The sequence below is a fragment of the Bos mutus genome, chromosome 9, assembly GCF_027580195.1.
Source record: "Bos mutus isolate GX-2022 chromosome 9, NWIPB_WYAK_1.1, whole genome shotgun sequence".
Classification (NCBI taxonomy): domain Eukaryota; kingdom Metazoa; phylum Chordata; class Mammalia; order Artiodactyla; family Bovidae; genus Bos; species Bos mutus.
In genome coordinates this window covers 94,411,079-94,429,405 of record NC_091625.1, presented here as the reverse complement: position 1 = coordinate 94,429,405, position 18,327 = coordinate 94,411,079, and the positions used below count along the sequence as shown (strand labels likewise).

Here is an 18,327-nt window from a genome sequence, read left to right as displayed (position 1 = left end):
ATCCAGGGGGTTCCTGCTTTCACTAGGTTCTAGAGGCCAAAGTGGAAAGGATGGGCTAGGGGTGAGGGGGAGGTAGAATTTAAGTGCCGATGAACAGAGCCATAAGGTAGTGAATGTAAAATGAATGAGGATGACCTGGAAATCTGTGGCGTTTTGGGTGACTGAGGGCCTAGGAATGAGAGTCTCAAGGCTGATAATAACATGAAAGAGAAGAGTGAAAAAGTTGGCTTAAAACTCAACATTCAGACAACTAAGATCACGGCATCTGGTCCCATCACTGCCCATGCAGGATGGGAGAAACAACAGGGTCTTCTATAAATATAAAGAGAGGCAATGTGATGGTCACAGATTTAATCAGATACTGAGGATGTTAAATTTACACCTGCAGTAACTCCCTAATTTTGGCAGTTACACAGAATAAAAATTTAAGTAAGAAATTTTTGTAAAGCAACACCACCCTGAATTGAGAAATCTCACTGAAGTACACAATCATACCAATCATCCAATCATCTTACCAATCATACCCAGGCTGTGAAATATTAAAAAAAAAAGAGTTTAAAGAATAATTCTAGAAAGAATCTGGCAGTAACGAAGCAGCTGAACAGGATTCTTTCAGATTTTACAGAAATGAAAATGGGAAGGCCCACAGGACGGGGAAACCAAAGCTTCAGCTTCTCTACAACTTCTGTCTTCCTGCTCACACTCTTTGAAATCTCAGCTACTGTCTCAATTACTCCAAGCCTATACATGTAAATGGGGGTTTGGGGGTGGGGAGAGGTGGGGAAAGGAAGGAGGGCAGTTTAAGGGGAGACAGAAACCACCCCTTGGCCTCAGCGCTCTGCACCCAGGCTGCTCCCTCACGTCCCTGCGAGGAGGGACATGCCTGTCTCTCTCTTGGTGACTCTGGTGCCCACTTCACCCCCACGGCCTTTCCTGTCCTGAACTGCCTTAGACCCCACAGTAATCTTAGTATCTCCTACAAAAAGCACACATTCAGAGGCTTCTTAAAAAGATACACTTTAGGTGGCAAGCCATACAATAGTTTTTTGTTAACCCTTTAAAATAAACTGTGGGTCTAATTGGAACAATGAGGAGAACTAAGGACATTATAAATACTGCTGTCCGAATTGATACGTTGTCTTGTTACTGAGTGCAGTGCATTCACAGAAGACACACAATTGACTAGCTACTGGGATTAGAGACAGCAAGGGTGAAGTGGTTATGAAGACTTTCATCTCCAGAAATTTTACAAATAAAATACATCTGCATACTTCCCATTGAATAAAAGTTGAACAAACTGAAACCAAGAAGTGCCAGGGACTCACATCTGTGTTTTTAACCAGGAGGTCAGTGTTTTCAAAATTTCTGCCATTTGCAGACTACCCTTGCATTTTAGCCATCTCCTATTACACGTGCATTACGTATTACTAAGTCTTGTTTTCTTTTAATTGCCTTTAAGTCAAATTAACGTTTCAGCTTAACTTCACCTAGTACAAAATCACCAGTCATCCTAATGTTTTATTTTTTTCTGATGAATTAATATGGTCATAGAGAAAGTAATTTTGTGTATAACTAAATCACTCTGCAGTAAACCTGAAATTAACATTGTAAATCAACTGTACTCCAATTAAAAGAAAAAAAAAAGCTACTCTGATGTAACTTGCCAAAAAGGAGGCCTATTGTACAAACCTTTTCTGTACTGAAACTTGAATTCAATCTATCAAGACCCACTCTAGTTCACTGTCGTAGTATACAAGCTCCAAAGGAACACTAATCATCTGGAATTTAAAGTGAAATTATACCCCTTGATTCAATTTTATTACCAAAATTCTTTCAATAAACAAATATTTACTAAGTAGCTCTCTCTCTATATATATCTCAGGCATTGTTCTGGGTGCCCAAGAAACTTCAGTGAATGTAATGTGGCCTTGCTAAGAATACAAAGCAAAGGCTCACAAAAGATACTACAAATACTGTGAAAGAATAGGACAGTGGTTAGACTGGCTTGGCCTTAGTTCTGATTTGCTTTTCAAATAGAATGCAGGTTTGGAAGCCAAAAGTGTAAGGACAAGACTGGTCTAATACTACCTATTTCTCCAGATTCTTTGCTCTCGTGCTGTGAACTGGTTGGAACTTGCACCTGTACTACAAATCTTCCTTGCTGAAGCCCTTGCCAAACCAACTGTGATTAAGTATCACACCAGAGGTCTGCTCGAGCACCTGGAATCGGACGCAGACATGTGCTGAGCATATGCGGCTTGCTTCAGTAACTGCTGTGGTTGGCTCCACTAGGGAAACTCTTGGTGTGAGGCTGGCAGTCAATGACAAGAGGTGGATCCCAAAAAACAGGAAGTTTCCACCAACCTCATTTTGACAAAAAAATATGAAAATCTTTAGACTCTGGTATTGATAAGCGTTGGGAAGAAAGAATCTTATTATATTCATGTACTTTTCAATTTTTCAATTCACTGACAGTTGGGACTAAATGGCCAACGTTATACACTGTTTATTTTTTTAATGGAGATCTGTACTCCAATTCACCTAAATGCTTCATACCATCTATGAATATTATGAGATGATAAACAGAAGTATACAGCTGCTGTTGTATTATCAACAGTCTTCCCTTTGGCATCAAGTATAGACATGAGGGGACTGAAAGACTCGTTCAGGTACCACCATCCCCACAGGTGCACCTACTCATGAAGGAGGGCCACTGGCCCTGGCCATGCCCTTTACGACTCTATTATCGCTTAGATCTGGAGCCTTCTTGAAAGATCTCAATCTTTGGGAAGACAGCTGCCCTTGTGAAAAATTGTTCAGGCTACACTTCAGATTTCACCATGAAGGGAAAAATTAAGTTTTGCAAGGATAGTTGTTATTGCCTAGTCATTAAGTTGTGTCTGACTCTTGTGACCCCATGAACTATGGACTGCCAGGCTCCTCTGTCCACGGAATTTTTCAGGCAAGAACATTGGAGTGGGTTGCCATTTTCTACTCCAGATCTTCCTGACCCAGGGATCAAACCCGGCCGGGTCTGCTGGGTTTCCTGCACTGGCAGGCAGTTTCTTTACCACTGAGCCACCAGGGAAGCCCCTGCTAGGATAGCATCCCTCTGAAAAATAAAATCTAGTCTTGGGGCAAGACAATTCTCCATTGCAAAACTGATTACCAAACTTCAGCTGATTAAGTGCACTGTGTTAAAATCCTTTTGTATGCACAGTTCTGACTTAGGAGATTTGGGGTGAGGTCTGAAAATTTTCATTTCTAACAAACTCCAGATGGTGCTGGTGCTGGTCGTCTGGGCAATACATGGAAAAACAAGGTGGCAGAAGGCCACTAGTGCCCAGGGACAATTTCGAGGCTGGTCACAAGCAAACCAGTGGGAGCTTGCCCCGTCAGGAAAAAGTACCTCAGTTCCTCTTACAAACTTGCACTCTCTGTTCTTAGGGCTAAAACTGAAAGCCTACCACCAAAACTTTAATGAGTCACCCAAAGTTTTGCTCTTTAAAATGCTTCCCAGCTATCACTGAAAAATATATACGCATGTGTGTAATACAATTCAAACCATCATTCCAAAAGGACTATTTTGGAAACAAACTAAATTATTCCCAGGTTATTCTTGAATAGGTAAGAATGACAAAAAATGGATATGGGATGGGATTAGGGAGCGTAGCAAGGACAGAAAGACGATGTGATAAAAGAGCCATCACACATCATGAGGGAAGGAAATAAATGTTGGACAATTATTCAGCTATCGACCAAAAAAAAAAAAAAGACAGCTAATTTAATTTGCCCCTCCTCTCAATAAATTCCAGATGAATGAAATACAAAATATTAATTAAAAGAAAAATATGAAGACCCTAGGAGAGAGGTAAATACCAATCAAATCCAGAAGGAAGATTAAATTTGGAAGAATTGGAAAAAATAAAAGGGAAAAACAGCTGACAATGTGTGTGTGGATCCTCTGTGTTAAAAAAAATAACATTAAAAGACCAATGAGAAAAATGTTTTTATTAGCTATGACAAAGTAATAAGAAAAATAAAAAACAAGTAGCTCAGAAGTGTTTTCCAAAAGACAACCGCGCAGTATGCTTGGAATTCTGGGATCTAGATCCATCCCTTGGCTTTCCCAAGTGAACGTTTCCCTCATTTCTAGCATTTACTTCCATCACCAAACATTCTAGTCTCTCACGTTAAAATAGTGAGAGTAACAAGCAGCAGAGTATCTTAACCAATCCTTCCTCTGTGACCAACCCATTTCTCTATCCCTTTGCTTCCCAGGTGGCTCAGATGGTAAAGAATGTGCCTGCAATGCGGGAGAACTGGGTTCCATCCCAGGGTCAGGAAGAGCCCCTGGCAAAGGAAATGGCAACCCACTCCAGTATTCTTGCCTGGGAAATCCCATGGAGGGGGGAGCCTGGGGTGCTGCAGTCCATGGAGTTGCAGAGAGTCAGACACAACTGAGCGACTTCACTTGTTCATTATCAAGACAAACAGTCTCACTTCCTTTCCTCCCTTCCCCTTTCTGAAGTATCTATCCCACCTTTCCACTAAATTATTGGAGCTCTGATTAAAAAAAAAAAGAAAAAAATCAATGACCTCCAGTGTCTTCATCTTACTCAACCTCTCACCACCACTTAACACAGCCTACTTGCTTTCGTGAAACGTTCCCTTAGGTTCCCTTCCACTTCACTGGCTGTTTTCTTAATTATCTTTGGGGTTTCCACTCAAGCTAAATCTGCACTATCCATAAAGCAGCCCACTAGTCACACATCACTACTGAGCACTTGAAATATGGCTAGCCTGTGACTAGCTATAAGAGTACAGAAGACAGTGGATTTTGAAGCTCTACTATGGAAATGGGCTACAGTCTATGGGGTCGCACAGTCAGACACGACTGATGCAACCTAGCAGCAGCAGCATGGAAAAAGACTTAATACAATCCTGAAGTGTTAGTATGAACTTTGAGGATTTTGTACCTGATGAAATACTTCAGCTATACTGAGTTAAATAAATTGCACTTGTTTCATTTTACTTTTCAGTGTGGCTACTAGAAACTTTAAGACTAAATATGGGGCTCATGTTATATTTCTACTGGATGGTGCTGCTTGAAATGTCAGAATATCCGAGGGTTTGGTCTTGCTCCTCCCTGAACGCTGCCACCACAGAAACAGTATCATCATCCATATGATGGCTCACATTAGAGGTACAGAAATGTAGACAGTAGTATTTTCAGACAATCAGGGCAGGATTCCCAGATGAAACAGAATTATTTGGTGGGGCTTAAAAAAAAAAAAAGTGGAGACTGAGCAAGACTGGTCCAGCAGTTCAGATTTTCAAACTGGGGATAATTGAGCCCTACTTTAGCTCTAAGGAGCTAACTCTGCCCACAGCTTTTAGTTTCGCCTTTGGAATGTGTGCCTAGTTTAAGAAACCTCCAACTGGCTCTCCTGTTTTTTTCTCTTTTTTAAAGACCAAAGTCTGTGTGACTTTGGCAGGCCCTAAAATTCTAGTTAATCACTGATGACTTGAAAATACAAGCACTGTTCCCCTAAAGAGGGTTAATTTAACATATATGCTGCCTGCCACTGACCACAATTTGTTGGAAATAACACCAATTACATCAATTCAACAGAGATGCTGAAAACTGGCACTAGGAAGAAACTTAGCAACAAAATTTGTCCCACTAGTTACTAAGCAAGAAAAATGAAGTTGAGAAAGCTGAAAGACTTGATTCATTCAGATCTTAAGAACAAAACAAAATGGATTTTGGAAACAGTACACATGCAAATCAAGACTCAATGTGCGGATTTAAAACTTAATAAGTATCAAAACTACTAACCATTCTATAAGCACTCCTTTCAAGACGTTGACCATCTTTTCCCAGTCAGAAGGTGCTGATGACCCTAAAAATGCTAACAAAGCCTAAGGTGACAAAATAGAAAAGCATTAACTTCAATATCCTTCGGTGATTTACTTCTGAACAGAGGCAAAATATTAAATGCCAAGACTAAACATATAAGTCTATGAAAACATAGAGCTAACATTAGGAAAACATCCAGATATTCTGATCTTTTAACAAAATTCAAACGAGTCTATTTGGGATAGTAACAATGCACAAATCTTATTTGCAAACAAACCTACCCCCAGTCAATCCTAATGAAAGCGTAATGGGGCCTAACTCCACAGCAATGTGGCCAATCCAGGTTTAGAACAAGTACATTATTCAAAATATTTCTTTTTCCCACCTAGAAGTATAATAAAAAGTAAAATTCTCGGAGACAGGAGTCACAGAATGGTAGCTTCGCAAGGGGCCTTAAAAATTATATGGGGGCTCCGACCATCTCGTTTTACAGATGAGATGGAGCAAAAAGATTTAAGTCGCAGCTACCAGCAGAAAAAGAACAATCCAAGTCTCCAGATCTTGTGTTATATTGCCAAATAAAATATGTACCCCAATGACGTGCGCTCGAAGGTAAGGAACCCATTCACCGCACGCCAAATTAACTCTTATTAAACTTCCACACTTGGGCGCTGGGCAATGCCCCCCTGCAAAAGAAATTCACAGTTCAACTGCCGCGGGGCAGCCGCCCGGCCTCGTCAGAAAGAGGACAGAACCCTGTATCCCCGCAACCTGAAAGACAGGTTTCTGGGACTCTTCCCTCTCCTCCTTTTTTCTTGGAAACCCACAGAGCTTCCACGCACCCCAGGCTCCCCTATGGCTCCGAGGGCCGACGCCACGCACCTTTCCACCCACGGATCCCGCAGCGGCTAGACACGGACTACCGAATTCGCATGCGCCTCCTACGTCATAGCGACCGCGACGGCCTCGTGGGTGGGGCGCGCCGGCGAGGAGGAGGGACGTGGGCGGGGCTTCTTGCGGGGCGGGGCGAGGTGAGGGCGGGGTCACGTGTCGCCCGCTACTGGTGGAGGGGCGGGGACTGGTAGCGGTGGGCTGGGGCGGGTTCCCCGCGGACTTGCTCCTGCGAGAACTGCCAGGGGACTGTAGCCGCCTCCGTGCGCCGGCAGGTAAGGAAGGTAGGGCTGGGCTCGTGGGTGGGGGCGGATGCAGGCCTCGGCGAAGCCGGGCACTGCGGGCCGTGCGGCGGGCGGCGACGCGGCGCGGCCGGGGCGCCCCAGGGAGGGCGCGCGGCCCCTGGCTGACCCGCTGACCCGGCGCTGGGCGTGAGGTGAGGGCCTGTTTCCCCGCCTCGGCAACCCAGCTCTGCTTTCCCGGTCGCCACCCTCCTCTTAATTCAAGTCCCAGGCCCAGAGAGCACCTGCCGGTACCGTCGGCCACAGGAAGGATGGTGAAAATGAGGAGGAAACAAGTATCCGCAGTTCAGATCGGAACCTTTCAGACCACAGCTTCTATAGCTGTGACGCGAGAGGATGAATAAGATTGAATGCTAATGGGTCCTCCGAGCCCGGAGGAAAGACCCAGAGAGTTCTAAAATTACTTCCTTCCCCAGATTCCCGGATCTGTAGTCTAATACTCTGGCCACCTGATGGGAAGAGTCCACTCATTGGAAATGATCCTGATGCTGGGAAAGACTAGGGGCAGGAGGAGAAGGGGAACAGAGGATGAGATGGTTAGATAACATCACCCAACCTAATGGATATGACTTGAGCAAACTCGGGAACATAGTGGAAGACAGAAAGGGCCTGGCATGCTGCAATCCATAGGGTTGCAAAGAGTCGGACTCCACTTAGCTACTGAACAACAATGTATTGGAGCTCTAATTGTTTTTTTACCAGTCGAGAAATGAGGTTTCTTGCTTTCTGTTCCTTAGGTGAAATTGTACTTCTCCAATTGTGTGTTCATGTAATTTAGGAACCTGGCTCTTTTATTTATTTCCCTCTTTCTTTGCTTCAAATCTTTCCGGTCCGGTTGGTTTCCATGCTGCTGCTCATGCTCGTTCCCTCCCTCTCTCTAATCTGCCCCAACTCTCGTTGTTCCTAAATATATTCTTTCTTTTTTTTTTTTTTTTCTTGAATGCATTCTCCTCTTTCACTGTCTCATCAGTTCCATCACATCAAACCTCTATGCTTGTGCTCCAGGTGGTGGCCGGATGCCTGCATGTTAATGACCTGTGAGAATTCTAAAGAATTCCTCCCAACCTGAATTAGACCTTACTTCACCATCACTTCAAAATCTGCTTTTCTTCCCTTGTTTTTCCAAATCATCTAGATTTAAAATCGCCATTTTTTTCAACAAACATTTTGTGCAGTATATGTCAGACCCTATTCTAGACATTGAACTTACAATGTGAGCTGGCAACTTAAATATAGGCAGGGAAAAGGACACTAAAAATCAGATAACTAGAAGGTTAATTGATAGGATGTGATAATGAAGAACTGGAAGGGCTTCGTTTGTTAGGAGGTCATCAAAAATGACCTTCAATTCAAGCAGATTTCTGAATAAAAGAGTAACTTCTACACACCAGCAATAACTGGGAATTTTAATAATAAAAAGATGCTATTCATAACAGTATTGAAAACTGAAGGTATCTGGAAATAGATCAAACTAAAGGTACATTGTCCTTTAAGGAGAAAATTATAATGCTCTATTGAAACACATAAAAGAAGACCCAAGTAAATGCAGCCATATGCCATATTCATTGGAGAAGGAAATGGCAACCCACTCCAATATTCTTGCCTGGAGAATTCCATGGACAAAGGAGCCTTGGCGGGCTACAGTCCATGGGGTTGCAGAGAGTCAGACACAACTGAGTGACTATCACTCACTCACCATATTCTTGGGGTAGGAAGACTCAGTATTATAAAGATGTCCATTTTCTCCAAATCTACGGATTTGTTGAAATTCCAATTAAAATTGGAATATGGTTTTTCATGGAGCTTCACATGTTGAACCTAATATGTCTATGAAAAGACAGAGCACCCGGAATTCCTAACTCAATTTTGAAGAAAAACTCTCTGCCTTCTAGGTATCAAAACAATATAAAACCATAATAATCAAGACTCCTGGCTTAATTACTGGTCTTGATTTAGGGACAGGAAAGTAAACCCGTGGAACAGAAGAGAGAGCTTAGAAACATGCTCATATACATATGGAAGTATACCACCAAGTAGTAGTACAGAAGCACAGTGTATTCAGTAAATGATGCTGAGCTATGTGGTATCCATATAGATTGAAGACAAAATTGGATTCCTACTTCACATCATTTATAACAGCAATTTCCAAATGGACTGAAGACCTAAGTGTGAAAGACACACCTGAAAAATACTTAGAAAAAAATATAGGCGGCTATGTTGTTTCTGGGAAAGATTTCTTTTTTGTTTCTTTGCGTTAAATACATGTCACATAAAATTTACCATTTTAACCACATACAGTGTACAATTCAGGGATATTCATGTTATCATGCCATCATTACTACTGCTTGTCTACAGAAGCAGAATCACTAACTACTAACTAGTTAGTAATCGAACCTGAGTCTCTTATGTCTCCTACATTGGCAGGCAGGTTCTTTACCACCAGCACCACCTGCAAAGCCCCAAGATTTATTATAAAACTGCAGTAATCAGTACTGTGTGATTTTACATAAGGGTACACAAATAGATCAGTGGAATGCAGTGTAGTACAGAAATAGGCCCTACTTATTTAATCAATTGATTTTCAACCAAGGCACAAAGTCGATTCAATGAGGATAGGGAAATGTTTTCAACAAATGATGCTGGGCCTATTGGCTATTCATATAGAGGGGGAAAAAATGAACTTCAACTCCTGTCTCACATCCATACATGAGTCCTGGAAAAACCATAGCTTTGACTAGATGGATGTTTGTCTGCAAAGTGATGTCTCTGCTTTTCAATATGCTGTCTAGGTTTGTCATAGCTTTCCTTCTAAGGAGCAAACATCTTTTAATTTCATGGTTGCAGTCACTGTCTGCAGTGATTTTGGAGCCCAAGAAAATCTGTCACTGTTTCTACTTTTTCCCCTTCTGTTTGCCATGAAGTGATGGGACTGGGTGCCATGATCTTAGTTTTTTGAACGTTGAGTGTTAAGGCAACTTTTTCACTCCCCTCTTTCACCTTCATCAAAGAGGCTCTTTAGTTCCTCTTCACTTTCTTCCATTAAAGTCATATCATTTGCATATCTGAGGTTGTTGATATTTCTCCCTGCAATCTTTGTTCCAGTTTGTGAGTCACCCATCCCAGCATTTTGCATGATATATTCTGCATAGAAGTTAAATAAGCAGGGTGATATACCTGCTTATTTAACCTTTTAAAAATAGCCTTGACATACCTTTCCCAATTTTGATGAAGTCAAGTAGGCCTTAGGAAGCATTATTACAAACAAAGCTTATAGAGGTGATGAAATTCCAGCTGAGCTATTTAAAATCCTGAAAGATGATGCTTTTAAAGTGCTGCAGTGAATATGCCAGCAAATTTGAAACTCAGCAGTTTTCGTTCCAGTCCCAAAGAAGGGCAATGCCAAAGAATATTCAGACTACCATACAGTTGTACTCATTTCACATGCTAGCAAGTTGATTCTCAAAATCCTTCTACTAGGCTTCAGCAGTATGTGAACTGAGAACTTCCAGATGTACAAGCTGGATTTAGAAAAGGCAGAGGAACCAGAGATCAAATTGCTAACATCCACTGGATCATAGAAAAAGAAATAAAAAAAAAAAAAGAAATCTGCTTCATTGACTACACCAAAGCCTTTGACTGTGTGGATCACAACAAATTGTGGAAAATTCTTAAAGAGATGGGAATACCAGGCCACCTGACCTGTCTCCTGAGAAGCCTGTATGCATGACAAGAAGTGACAGTTAGAACTGGAGCTGCATATCTGAATCTGGGGCACAGTTTGTTCATGAGGGCCCAGTGGTTCCCCATGGGCTGTATATGCTGTCTCTGGCAAGTGTTCCTTTTCCCTTTGCCTACAGCCCCTTTTTGTTAATCCAGGGAACAGCTGCCGTCACGGCACAGTGGCAGAAATTATAGTTACTGCTCAAAATATCCCATAGTCCTAGGGGGCAAGGAGGGCATGGGTTTTCCCAAAGCTTTGCCTTCTGACTTTCTACCCCCCAGTATAGTGGACCACTGCTTAGATGCCAGTTTGGCTTCTGGTTCAATCAGCATGCTTAGTAAGCTCTGCTGTGTGTTTCTATCAGCCCGTTCGCAGAAGTGGTTCTTAGCATTTTTGCCATTATTTTCTAGGTCTGATTTGTGCATTGACTCAGAGTATCATTTGTCTTCTAGGCTGCTTTCTTCACCTGTCCCTTCTTCCTGAAATAGTAGCCCTGTTAATCCATCTATCTGCATTAATAGTCCCTTTTCTTTTCCATAACCGTATTCCTTGGTGGCCATTCCTCTCTGGCTCATCCCCTTTAGCCAGCCCCAGATCCCTCAGTATCTCTCTCTTCTCTTAGGTTTTGGCCAGTGTTGCTCAAGTCACCACAGGTGTTGGTTCAGTTGGGGAGTGATTGGTTGGGTGCAGTTCGGGTAAAGAGTATTCGCCGAAAAGTATTAGGTGCCCCAGATCACAGTAATATGAGTAAGGGTGGTGCCCAAATTCAGTATGGTTTCTGTGGTCCGCCTGGCCTCCTGTAACATTCCACGTCTTTTGTGGGTTTGAGCACGGTTAAACTATCTTACTTCCCTGGTGGCTCAGATGGTAAAGTGTCTGCCTACACTGCGGGAGACCTGGGTTCAATCCCTGTGTCGGGAAGATCTCCTGGAGAAGGAAATGGCAACCCACTCCAGTATTCTTGCCTAGAAAATCCCATAGATGGAGGAGCCTGGTAGGTTACAGTCCATGGAGTGGCAAAGAGCTGGACACAACTGAGCGACTTCACTTTCAAACTGATTCTGGTCAGGGGCTAGCAGAGGCAGGAGGTAACCTTGAGGATGGGGCCCACCTGCAAAAAAAAGGCTGGTACGTGTGAGGGCAAAGCACAACAGGAAACACAAGTGGCAGACAGCACTTCACATTATAACCCGGACCCTGCAGAGGATGCTGCCATCCAGTCCTGTTGACACACACCCACAACGAGCTCCCCCTAGCCGATTGTGGGACAATCACTCCAAAAAATTCTGCCTTAGTCTGGGCCCTATATAGTACCATAGGTTATGAAAATGGGAAATAGATGGGGAAACAGTGGAAACAGTGTCAGACCTTATTTCTTTGGGCTCCAGAATCACTGCAGATGGTGACTGCAGCCATGAAATTAAAAGACACTTACTCCTTGGAAGGAAAGTTATGACCAACCTAGATAGCATATTGGAAAGCAGAGACATTACTTTACCAACAAAGGTCCGTCTAGTCAAGGCTATGGTTTTTCCTGTGGTCATGTATGGATGTGAGAGTTGGACTGTGAAGAAGGCTGAACGCCGAAGAATTGATGCTTTTGAACTGTGGTGTTGGAGAAGACTCTTGAGAGTCCCTTGGATTGCAAGGAGATCCAACCAGTCCATTCTGAAGGAGATCAGCCCTGGGTTTCTTTGGAAGGAATGATGCTAAAGCTGAAACTCCAGTCCTTTGGCCACCTCTTGCGAAGAGTTAACTCATTGGAAAAGACTCTGATGCTGGGAGGGATGGGGGCAGGAGGAGAAGGGGACAACAGAGGATGAGATGGCTGGATGGCATCACCGACTCGATGGACGTGAGTCTGAGTGAACTCTGGGAGTTGGTGATGGACAGGGAGGCCTGGCGTGCTGCGATTCATGGGGTCGCAAAGAGTCGACACGACTGAGTGACTAAACTGAACTGAACTGAAAGGCTGAATCTAAATTAGAGAGTGACAGAAATGGGTACTTCAGTTCCAAAGTAGTGTAATTATAGTGAAAGGGTAAAGTAACTTGATCTTGAGAGTCCGAACTAGTTTCCAGGATCAGATAAGAGAACTTTGCTCAAGCAACCAAACAGTTGCAGCCCTTATCTTAATGTTAGGAGCCATCCTGTTTGTTCTTCCTGTTTCTTCTAAAGAGTTAAAAGTCTGTTAAGGGCTTTCAGCATCAGCTTTCCCCTTTATTGTGTTGATGGCCAGGAGGGATCCTCCTTCACTTGGATGAATCCAAGGCTTAACATCTTCAAGTTTAGCAGAAGAATTAGTTACTAGCAAAACCTGATGAGGCTCCACCCACTGGGTGGGATTGGTTTTCTGGGAGTACTTCTTTCCAGGTTTTTTGGATGGGGGACATCTGTATGATATACTTCATCCTGCTTTGGTGAGAGTGATAACTTCTGCCTTTTTGGAGGAAGTACCTGGTACTAGACTTTCTGCCTGTAAGACTTCTTGTGAGGTCGCTACCTGCATGTCTGCTTTATAACTTCCATAGTCCATGAAACTGTTCCTATTAGTGAAGTGTCTAACAGACTCCCATTGGAGTATTTAAAAATAATGTGGAATTAAAATAGTAGGCAAAAATACCTAAAAAGATAGAGATTGGATTAGATTTAAAGCATTCTCATTTGGGAGAATTTTTGTATTGCTTTAAGTTTATACTTAATGTAGCATGTTAAAAATGTATTTTTTAAATGAATAGAAATAAATGATATAACTTTAAACCAGTTAAAGGGTAATAAAGAAAACTTGATTTATCCCACATACAGTACATGTAAATGGATTAAGCTTATCTGTTAAAAGATTTTGGAATTAAATATATATGATATCAAAAGACTATAAGCATGATTGGGGAAAATGATGCACATGTTGAAAGAAAAATGGAAAGTAAATATTAACATGAAATAGAACTTAAGGCAATAAATATTAATAGGGATAACGAGGGATCAGATATGATGATGAACAGGGTACTAAGGTTCCAACAGTCTTAAGTTTTTATACACCTAATGACATGTCTTTTCACATCATGACCAAAATATGACCATATTCGTTTGGCACAGTGAGGGGGTTCTATAGTAGAAGGTAAGATGCATGAGGGCAGGTACATAGTTTTCATATTCATTACTGTATCTCCAGTACTTAAAACAGTTCCTGGTTTATAGGTGCTCAAGTATTTGTTGAATGAATAAATAATTTAAAGAAATAATGGACAAGTCCAAGGATACCGTAAGGATAAGAAACCAGGATGAGAATTTTTAAAAACCTCTCTGAGGTACTAGAAGATCATGCAGATAAAATTTAGTAAAGCCATAGATACCTTTTAACAACAAAATTCATGAGCTTGCTATAATGGATATTATAAATTTTGCCCATAACAAAGAATAAGTTTATATGATACATTTATAAATATTGGTTGCAATTAGGTGGCAAAGCATGTCTTCACAATTCCAAAGAATCTATGCCATCTAGCACAATGAAAAGATAATCTTTAGAAATTTCATGTTTAAAGACTGGAAACAGAACTAAACAATCCACAGCTTGGAGGAGGTCTTGTCTCAGGTCAGATCTGGAGAAGGAAATGGCAACCCACTCCGGTGTTCTTGCCTAGAGAATCCCATGGACAGAGGAGTCCAGCAGGCCATGGTCCATGGGGTCGCAGAGTCGGACATGACTGAAGCGACTAAACACACACAGTGGAAATATCAGGACTTGTGAAATTGAAGTAAAGCAAAACTAGAGGGGAATTTATGGTTTTAAATGCACTATGAAACAGCAAGAAATGCTCTTAATATATTAAGTTTTATTGAAGACGTTAAGAAAAGGACAGGGTAAATCCAAAGAAAGAAAGAAGATAGTGAAGAGCAGAAATAGAAAACAAAGTAAAACAGAGATGCTCAGCAAAACCAATAGATGAAGAAAATTAATAACATTTTCTATTAGTAAACTTTTAGAAGACAGCTGAAAAGTAAAAAAGAAACAAATAATGCTAGGAAGAAAAAAGGCAATTTTAGGGATAAAAAGATCATAGGAATAAGCAAGAATAGCTTTATGTTCATGATTTTGAAAAACCTAAATTCCCACTTTCTTGAAAAATAAATATTATCAAGACTAATTCAAGAAAAGAAAAATCTAAATTAGTAGTTATAGAAATAAAGTGAGTCTAAAAAAGAGGCACATTAGCAGCCTAATGTGGACCTTGGTTAGATCCTAATTCTAATAGTCCAGTAGTGCAAAACCAAAGTTTATGAAACAATTGAAACATTCATTGGACATTTGATGATACTGAGGAATGTTTTTGGAGAGGGTAATAATGATGGTTAATTTTCTCAGCAGGCAATGGCACCCCACTCCAGTACTCTTGCCTGGAAAATCCCATGGACAGAGGAGCCTGGCAGGCTGCAGTCCATGGGGTCGCTGAGGGTCAGGCCCGACTGAGCAACTTCACTTTCACTTTTCACTTTCATGCATTGGAGAAGGAAATGACAACCCACTCCAGTGTTCTTGCCTGGAGAATCCCAGGGACTGGGGAGCCTGGTGGGCTGCCATCTATGGGGTCGCACAGAGTTGGACACGACTGAAGCGACTTAGCAGCAGTAGCAGCAGCAACATACTATAGTATTTAAGGGTTAAATAAGACATGACATCATGGAATTGCTTCAAAATAATTGAGTGTTATGGTGGTGGAGTGAATGTAGGTTACAGATTGCACTGTTCAATACTATAGCCACTAGCCATATGTGGGTAATTAAAATTAATTAAAATTTAAAATTTGAAATGACAGTTCCTCAGTCATATTAGCATATTTTCACATTAGTAGTAGGAAATCTCTTTCGTGCAGAAGTTCTTTTGGCTAGAGCAGGTGTAGATGAAACAAGGTTGACCTTGTGTTGATAAGTTTTGAAGCTGAGTGATGAGAGATTCATTTTATTATTCTCTCCACATTTGTATACATTTGAAATTTTCCATGAAATGAGGAAACAAAGAAAAACCATGCATGACCTTTGTGGAGAAAATTACAAAAGATCTAAAAGAAGAACTGAAGATAATACTTTTAATGAATGGAGAGGCTCCATATGATATCAGTTCAGTTCAGTTGCTCAGTCGTGTCCGACTCTTTGCGACCCCATGGACTGCAGGACACCAGGCCTCCCTGTCCATCACCAACTCCTGGAGTTTACTCAAACTCATGCCCATTGAGTTGGTGATGCCATCAAACCATCTCATCCTCTGTTGTCCTCTTCTCCCGCCTTTGATCTTTCACAGTATCAGGGTCTTTTCAAATGAGTCAGTTCTTCGCATCAGGTGGCCAAAGTATTGGAGTTTCAGCTTCAACATCAGTCCTTCCAATGAGTATTCAGGATTGATTTCCTTTAGGATGGACTGGTTGGATCTCCTTGCAGTCCAAGGGACTTTCAAGAGTCTTCTCCAACACCACAGTTCAAAAGCATCAATTCTCCCAAATTAAGTCTGTAAATTCAATTCAGTTCCATAAAAATCCCAATAGACAAGATAATTGTGAAAAGAATAGGGGCGGGGTGCTTACCTAGAAGCTATCGGCTTATTTTAAAGGTATGGCAATTAAGAAAGGCATTGTATCATGGATGCAGAGTTAGACAAATATAACAGTGGCACAGAACTCCAGAAATGGACCCCAGGTAGATTAGACCTTGGTGTAGCAAGCAGTCATTTCTAATCAGTGTGAAAACTATGTTTTGGTAGTAAATGGTCTTGGGATATTTGGTTTCAGGAGTATGATAATTTGACTTCAGACAACCTGGGTGTTTGTGGTGCTTCAGAGTGGAAATGTGCACTAGGCAGCTGAATATGTGTGTGAAGCTTAGCAGAGAGACTTGAATAGAAATAGTTATAGAAGTTTGGGAATCATAAGCTTACAGGTAAAACTTTATTATGAAAACACTGAAATTACTTAGCACGAGAAGATAGTATGAGGAAAAAAGAGGACCTCAGGTGGAACCCACTGCAACACTGACGTTTAAGGACTGGGTGGTGGCGCTGGTGGTAAAGAACCCACCTGCCAGTGCTGGAGATGTAAGAGCCTCAGGTTTGTTCCCTGGGTCTGGAAGATCCCCTGGAGGAGGGCATGGCAACCCAGTCCAGTATTCTTGCCTGGAGAATCCCAAGAACAGAGGAGCCTGGTGGGCTGCAGTCCATGGGGTCGCAGAGAGTCGGACACGACTGAAGCGATGTAGCATGCATGCACGCACGCACAGAGGCAGCAGAGCCAGCTGTAAGCCCATTGAGGGCACATCTCAGGTTTCCATCCCCTGCAGGCGGTGGGTGCTTAGTAAGTTTTTGCCAAGTGAGTAATGGGATGGAGTGGCCAGAAATGTGAGAATTCAGCCTAGAAGACCCGGTGTCACAGTAGCTAGAGGAGAGAAAGAGGGAGCAGTCAAACGCTTCAGACAAAGACCGGAAGATGGTGACTGAAAAGTGGCTTTCGCAGCAAAGATGTCACTCACTGGTGACCCTGGGGAGGGCCAGTCTAGTGTTTCAGGAAGACACACTGGGGAAAGAGTCTTAAGAAATGCAGGTGACAGACGTGCAATGGGAAAGAGAAGTGGTGGCGGATTGGAGGTCAGGTCGGGGCTTGGCAGAGCATGTGGATGTTCAGAGCAGTCGTGGGCGTGAAGAGACTGCCACCACTTGAGGAGGTGAGAGAAGTTTTTGTGTTTTGATGGGAGAACACTGGACATCTAGTATTTCGAGGGGAGGAGTAGAAAGAGCTGAAAGAGAGTGTGTGAAGATAAAGAAGAGAAAGTTAATGAATGGATCAAGGTCCCTGTGGAAGTGAAAGAGATGAGAACATAGATGATACATTTCCCCGTGAGAAAGGATGAGACCTTTTCCTCAGAAATAGGAAAGAATAGTGCTGATAAAAGTCCATTTGCAATCTGGAGAAGGTGATGCAGATAACGATGTAAAAAACAGCCAGGGTAGATTTCCTGTGATATTATGAAGCTTAGGCTTGGGGGTGCCTTAACCACATGGGCACCTTTGAGCACTCAGAATTGGTAGGACCTGTCATGTCTTAGGGAGGGAGGAAGATCAGAGTATAATCCCGAAGCATTTCTTTGTAAGCACTTCTGAAGGATTACCTAATGAAACTCCAAAAGAAAGGTATCAACATTTCTAGGACTCCAGGAATTTATTGTGGTATCTTTTCTCATTCTAAATTACTTTCATTTTAGTACCTAATTTGATATTTGTGGTTTTGTGTGTAGTTTTTTTTTTTTTTTAAAGGAACTTCCAACCCTTCTCCTACCCCACTATTTGAATACAATTTATTTCCCTCAATACCTCAGTCAATCCCTGCTTGTAGGTATGGGGGCAGAAGTTGAAGGAGTTCATAGGCTTCATTTTCTGAGCGAAGTGAGAGACAAATCATTTGAAAGGGATGAAGGGAGCATAGCCCGCTTCGCAGAGTTCGTGGCTATTTAGGGCAGTTGCTGTGAGGGTAAGAGAGAAACGATCAGGGACAGCAGAGATCATTCTG

The 18,327-nt window shown here is 42.1% G+C and overlaps 1 protein-coding gene across 3 annotated transcripts in view; it reads left to right on the top strand.

Moving 5' to 3' along the window:
• The first annotated feature begins 6,899 nt into the window (after positions 1–6,899).
• The window catches only part of SERAC1 (serine active site containing 1), a 54,267-nt gene continuing 42,839 nt past the window's right edge, over positions 6,900–18,327 (top strand). For 2 of the 3 annotated variants that reach the window (XM_005900378.3, XM_070376962.1), the window contains exon 1: positions 6,900–7,029. The gene's annotated coding sequence lies outside the window, so the exon portion shown is untranslated. The remainder of the gene's footprint in view (positions 7,030–18,327) is intronic. The other variant, XM_070376961.1, reaches the window with a different exon arrangement.